General features: G+C 46.5%; 1 non-coding gene across 1 annotated transcript; it reads right to left on the minus strand.

Annotated features, from left to right (window-relative positions):
- Nucleotides 1–489: 489 nt before the first annotated feature.
- On the minus strand, nucleotides 490–596 carry LOC117131093. Its single transcript, XR_004454304.1, has one exon. It is a non-coding gene; the product is annotated as a small nucleolar RNA R71 (small nucleolar RNA).
- Between the last annotated feature and the right edge of the window lie 6,869 nt (nucleotides 597–7,465).

Genomic DNA, 7,465 nt, shown 5'->3' on the forward strand with positions numbered 1-7,465 from the left:
CTGTATGACCAGGACAGTCATCTGCGTAATGCAACAGGTCAGAAAATAGACGCTCAGGGGACTGTAATCCCTGATGCTTATGCTACAGGAGCTGATCAACCTGTAGACGAGGACGCTCGCTCGAAACCACTGGCCGACTACAATCGCCCAGATGAGTACTATTCCAACAGATCAGCTATTCGACTTCCGGAGATCCAGAAGCAGAATTTCGAGCTGAAGCCTCAATACTACACTCTCGTGTCGCAGCTACCCTACTCTGGGTTACCGCACGAGAATCCTATGGACCATCTACAACGGTTCGAGGATTTAATCGCTGCTATTCGGATGGAAGGAGTCCTCGAAGATCACCTGCTGTGCAAGCTCTTCAGATACACACTGAATGGAGAATCGATGCACTGGCTTAGGCAGCTACCCATAGGATCCTTAACATTCTGGGCCGACATCAAGAATGCTTTCTTACGAAACTTCTTCGATGAGGCACGCACTGAAGAACTTCGAAACAAAATATCCACATTCTCGCAGGAGGCTGGAGAGTCCTTCAAAGATGCGTGGATTAGATTTAGGTTCTTCCAGCGAGACTGTCCACACCACGGATTTAACGAAGTGCAGCTGCTAAGCATTTTCTTTCGAGGTCTCGCCTTACAGTATCAAATGGCTCTTGATACGGCGAGTGAAGGAAACTTCACTACTCGGAATCCGTTAGAAGCTGTGAGACTTATCGAAAACCTTGCTAACAGCAGCAACACCAAAAACACTGACTCTGAACGGAAGAAGTCTGTAGCTTCTATCGGGAAGGAACATATGGACGAAGTAAGAGCTAAGTTAGATGTGGTGCACGAGCTTCTTAGGAAGCAAGTCTGTTTAGCTGAAGGAGAAGTAGCAGATATGGAAGGAGAAGAAAATGTGAACTTCATCGGAGGTATCGGATTCCAGAAATTTGGAAACCAGGGCGGATACATAAACTTCTTTGGAAATGGTCAAAGAAGTAACCAGAGTTCACAACAACAGCAAAAGCTACTCGAACTCCTACTACCAGAATCCACCACCCCAGACTCATGAAAGCAAGATCGAAGAAATGCTTGATCGAGTACTGTTGGGACAACAACATATCACCGTGGATTTCAACGGTAAAATAGACTCCGCCTACAACAATCTGAACACCAAAATCGAGACCTTAGGGACTCAGGTGCGAACACTTGAAACACAAGTGATTCAGACTGGCAAAACTATAAAGAGGCAAGAAGCATTCGCTAGAGAGGCAGGAGCTGACAAAGGAAAACACCACGTAAATGCCATCATAGATGATGATTTCTGGCAAGTGGTGAGACATGAAAAGCTTGAGGAAGGAGACTTCGAAATCGAAAGCTCCATGAGTCTCGGCAGATCCCAATGGTGTCGACCGATGTCGATGAACTCGCATCAATCGACAGACCATGACGAAAATCGATGGATGGATTACTCCAGTTATCGATCGACGTCGTCCGCTAAATCGACTGAATGCAATGCAGTTCAAATTCTAACTCATGAGGAATTCGCAGCTAAGCATCCTCACCCACCCTCCCCTTTCTATGATAAAATTGATCGATCGGTTGACCCAACCATCGATCGACAGAGTGAGTTCGACGTCGATCGTCACAACACACCTCCCATCGATCGACAGGCACCTCTGACATACCGAGTGCGGTTACCCTCAGTTGATAATGACTATATAAACGCACTCAAAACACCACCTAAACCAATAGATAGCCCACCCGAACCAAAACCCAACCCTTTAAATAGTTCACCAGAACCAGTTCAAGAAGATCAGGAAACTGAAGGGAGAAGGTTAAGGAAAAGAAAGGAGAAAATTCCTAAGTACCTTAAGAGGGAAGCTAACGATAAGGAGATGGATGGTTTCACTAAAAGAATCCTCAGAATCCCAATCGAAAACCTTTTGATGAAGCTTACTTCACACACAGGTTGTGGATGTTCTTCAGAGAAACAAAGGTAACTGAGGAAGACATTAGGAGAATGTTTCATCAAGTCAGAGAGAAGATGAGACACATGATCACATTGTCGAAGAAGAGTGATCCTGGGAAGTTTGCAATACCATGCGTAGTCAAGGGTGTTGAATTTCCCCATTCAATGTGTGACACAGGAGCATCAGTTAGTATCCTCCCTAGGATCATGGCAGACCATCGAACCTTCAACATAATCCTTCACCTTCGTGGATCTTTCAGAAAAACAATCAGGAGGTATCATAAGAGATCTGGAGGTACAGATTGTAATGCCCTTGTCCCGGTAGATTTTCATGTCTTGGACATCAAACTTAACTAGAACTCTTCACTTCTGCTTGGAAGATCTTTCCTAGCTACAGTAGGAGCTGTTTGTGACATGAACAAAAACAAATTGTGTCTGATGCTGATAGACCCCAACATCCACTACGACCCTATCCGACCTAAGAGAAAAATTATTAATTTTGTGGATTACGGGAAAGAACTTGGCTTCATTGGTGCATGCCATTGTGGAGCAGAGTACGAATCAGAGTACGAAACAAAGTACTCGGAATCGATAGACACCCACAATTTTCCATCGATCGATTCCAATGACTCAACGGTGACCGATGACCACAACAAAACATCGCTCGACGTTGATCAGCCGGTTGACCATTTCGCTCTACCTAATCATTGTTATCCACACTTTGCCTTCCAACCTCCAAGCAAGAGAGGACGTGATGATTATTCCATAGGCAGTTGGGCAGACAGTGGTTTCCATGAAAGTTTTGCAGTTGACACTGTAATTACATCACCTAACGAGGAACATACAGAGGAATACGATGATGATTATTGGAAGGAACGTGCAATATAAATGTCTTTGCAGGATGAAAGATTTGAAACACATAAGTTCACCAACACGTTTCCAACATCGTTCGACGAAGTGCACTCCACATCGGTCGATACCCACCCTCGTCCAGCAAAACAACCGCTCACATCGATCGACACCCATATAGGAACATCGATCGATATTTGCACCGGAGCGAAAATCCAGGAGCAGGAGAATATTCCCTCTCCAACTAGGTTTATAGATACCTATTTAAAACGTTTTGCACCCTGAAACCACCTCCACACACCAGAGCAGACACACAAGCAGAAAAGATGAACACTCTTCCGTCTACATCAACAGGAAAATCCATGAAGAGCAATCATCTCAAGAACACAAGTTCTGCAGAAATTATTCTGCCCTCGATCGATGCATCTGTATCAACATCGATCGATACTACTCTTAAACCTAATCTTTCTATTTCTAAATTGAATGATAATGCAAACATTGATTACGGTTTTCTAACACCTGATGCATTTGGTATTTTCAGGGACCCTGATGGCAACGCACGTGCAATAGATGGAAGGATCTTACAAGTGTCCAGAGAGGACATAGCAGATATCCTTCAAGTGGCCAATGGACCTGACAACCTATTCTCACAGCAACGTGGCACTCCAGACGTCATTCAAACCAATCCAAACAAACACGTAGGAGTCGCCGCAACAGAAATCAATCCATATCTATCATGCCAACCAAAAGGCCAAGTATCGATCGACGGGACAACTCAGACATCGATCGACAGGATAACACCAACGTCAACCGATAAGGATGACCAGACGTTGATCGACAGACGTTATGAATTTGGATACCGCGCTTTTGACATGTACGGAGCCAGAAAGTTCACTTGGAAACGAAGGGACGAGTATGGAGTCTACAGAGATGAGTGTGGACACGCACGAGCCGTAGCTGGTGAGATGATACCTGTCACAAAGGACGACATCAGGAAATTTATGGAAAGAGCATCTCTTTTTGAAGAGAGCCACATCTGTCTTCCAGAACAAGCCACTTCCTTCACACTCACAAGACTGGCACCAGAACTCTACACCAAAGATGAAATCAACGAGATGGTGACTGGTATTTGTGGAGCTCAGGAAAAACTGGGAGAGGAGCTCAAATCATTGGTAGAAGATACACATCAACCTTTGGATAGAGGCGACAATGAGCTTTTCAGAAGTATGGTAGAAATGAGGACAGAAATTGAGAGTTTACGACAGAAACTTGAGAAGGAAGCCAGGACCTCAGCATCGATCGACGCACCACATGCACAATCGATCGACGTCAGTCTTCCGATAGCCCAGATCCCTGCAGAACCTCAATGTTCAGCAGAACACAAGGCTGAATGGGAAGTCTCATACATCAACACGAGGATAAACGACATGTACTACCCTCTCAACAACAACGTGGACTGGGTGAGCACTAAAATCGAGGTACTACAGCAAGATCTAGACACCATTCGCAAGAAGGACCAACAACCAGCCACATCGATCGACGTGTGTACCATCACATCGCTCGACGCTAAGATTTCAGTCATGGATGATAGGCTGCATACTTACGACGACATGCATGACCGCTTCGTATCACCAGTCATGCTATATTTAAACAAATTGTCTAGTCAAATACTTCATGCCCAAAGGGACGTACCGGGTTAGTCCGGCCTGGTACGGTCCGGGCGTGTTACAAACATGGCTAGCAAGTATCTTGTTGATAAGCTAGGATTCGTCAAAACTGCACATCCCCGGCCATACCGTCTCAAATGGCTCAATGATGAGACTGAACTCAAGATTGTCGAACAAGTTGTTGTGTCCTTCAGTATTGGCAAGTACCATGACCAGGTCAAGTGTGATGTTGTACCCATGCAAGCCGGCCATATACTTTTAGGAAGGCCGTGGCAGTTTGACAAGGAGACCCTTCACCATGGACGCACCAACATTTATAGTTTCGTCCACAACAACAAGAAGCACAGCCTAGCACCTCTCAGCCCCCAAGAAGTTCATGATATGCAGAAGGCAATGATCCAGTCCGGCCAGGTAAGTAACACTTACCTTTACATGACTTCCGGACTAGTGCTTAAATCATTACAACGTGAGACACATGTGCTACTAATGATCTTTAAGGAAGGTTGTTTTGCTGGTTTTGAGGCTCCTGAAGTACCGGATGTAGTACAAGACCTCATGGGACGTTACAAGGATGTCTTTCCTGATGAGATTCCAGCCGGTTTACCCCCTGTCCGTGGAATAGAACATCAGATCGACCTTGTACCCGGTGCGCCCCTACCAAACCGAGCCGCTTACCGTGTCAACCCTGAGGAAGCTAAGGAGCTGGAGAGGCAGGTCCAAGACCTCATGGACAAAGGCTACATCCGCGAGAGCCTTAGTCCCTGTGCGGTCCCGGTTCTACTAGTGCCAAAGAAGGATGGAACGTGGCGCATGTGTGTGGACTGCCGAGCCATCAACAACATAACCATCAAATATCGGTACCCTATACCTAGATTAGATGATATGTTGGATGAACTGAGTGGGTCTGTTGTGTTTTCTAAGGTTGATCTCAGGAGTGGGAACCATCAAGTCCGCATGAAGGAAGGAGATGAGTGGAAAACCGCCTTCAAGACCAAGCAAGGACTGTACGTGTGGCTGGTGATGCCGTTTGGCCTTACCAACTCCCCTAGCACATTCATGAGGCTCATGAACGAGGTCCTCCGACCTTACATTGATCACGAGACTCTTAAGCATTTGAGGGGCCAGACCACACTCAAGAAGAGGCATGCTAGGTGGCTGGAGTTTGTGGAGACTTTTCCCTATGTGATCAAGTACAAGAAGGGAAAGGACAACGTAGTGGCAGATGCTCTATCCCAGCGCCACACACTTATTACCACCATGGAGGCTAAGATCATGGGTTTTGAATAACTTAAAATGTCTTATGAAACTGACCTTGATTTTTCTGAGCTTTACAGTAACACGGCTAAGGGAGCCATGGGTCCATTCTATCAGCAGGACGGGTTCCTCTTCAAGGAAAAACGCCTGTGCATCCCTCATGGTTCCATGCGAGACTTACTGACCCGAGAAGCTCATGGGGGCGGGTTGATGGGGCATTTCGGTCGAGACAAAACCCTGAGCGTAATGTCCGACCACTTCTATTGGCCCCGGATGAGGCGCTATGTCGAGAGCCTTTGTGCCAAGTGCACTGTCTGTCTCAAAACCAAATCCAGGTCGCATCCTTATGGTTTACACATGCCTTTACCTATTCCTATTGCACCATGGGTGGATCTGTCTATGGACTTTGTGCTGGGCTTGCCCAAGATAGAACACAAGGATTCTATTTTTGTTCTAGTGGACAAGTTCTCCAAGATGGCACATTTCATTCCGTGCTCCAAGACCAATGATGCAAGCCAAACCGCTGATCTCTTCTTCAAGGAAGTGGTGCGCTTACATGGAGTGCCTCGTACCATTGTATCCGACCGAGACACAAAATTCCTCAGCCACTTCTGGAGGACATTGTGGAAAAACCTTGGAACCAAGCTCCTCTTCTCGAACACTTGCCATCCACATACTGATGGACAGACCGAGGTAGTAAACCGTACACTCTCTCAGTTGTTGAGGGCTACGGTGGGTAAGAATCTTAGAAATTGGTTGAGTTGTTTGCCTTTCATTGAGTTTGCTTATAACCATGCAAGGCACTCTATTACTAATCTCTCCCCTTTTGAAATCGAGGATGGCTTTAGACCAGAGACGCCCATGGACCTATCCGCACTGCCCCCAGCCATGCAAGTTAGCCAGAGTGGTGACAAAAAGGCTGAGTTTGTGAAGAACATGCACCGGCAAGTCAAGGAGACTTTGGAGAAGAAGGCTGAACGGAACCGTATTAAGCTCAACAAGGGGCGCACAGAAGTTATCTTCCAACCAGGCGACTGGGTGTGGCTCCACATGAGGCCAGAGCGGTTTCCGGAAGAGAGGAAGAGCAAATTATCTCCACGAGGGGACGGACCATTCCGAGTGCTCGACCGAATCAATGACAATGTCTACCGGCTAGAGCTGCCAAGTGAGTTCCAAGATTCCCGAACGTTCAATGTGTCTGACTTGTCTCCTTATATTGCAGATGACGGAGATATTCTGAGGACAGAACCTATTCAAGAGGGAGGGGATGTTGTAGTACCCACGACTGAGGTTCCCATCATCCGCAAAGGTCCTACCACAAGGTCCGGCTCAAGGGTTATAAGAGCTGGATTTGCCAAAGCTGTCCAGGAGTTGCTTGCACAGGACCAAACCGGATTCAAGCAACTATTGATCCAGGAGTTGTCTGACTTAAAGCTGGAAGACACCGGCGAACCATTAGAGGTTCCAGACCCCTTCCATTCAATCCAGTTCTCCTCCATCGGCCAGAATGAAGCCGGCCTGATCATTTCCACCTTCATACTCAATCCATCCAACCAACTTGCTTCTGGTTCAGAGATATAGCCGACCATCAGAAGGAGTAGTATGTGTTGTGTACTCTTTTTCCTTATCGGGTTTTGTCCCACAGGGTTTTCCCGAAAGGTTTTAATGAGGCAACATGCAAGCATACTATGAGTTCTGATCCGGACATCTCAAACCGCGACCGGTCTATTGTTTTT

This window comes from Brassica rapa, unplaced genomic scaffold (genome assembly GCF_000309985.2).
Source record: "Brassica rapa cultivar Chiifu-401-42 unplaced genomic scaffold, CAAS_Brap_v3.01 Scaffold0833, whole genome shotgun sequence".
NCBI classification, from domain to species: Eukaryota; Viridiplantae; Streptophyta; class Magnoliopsida; order Brassicales; family Brassicaceae; genus Brassica; species Brassica rapa.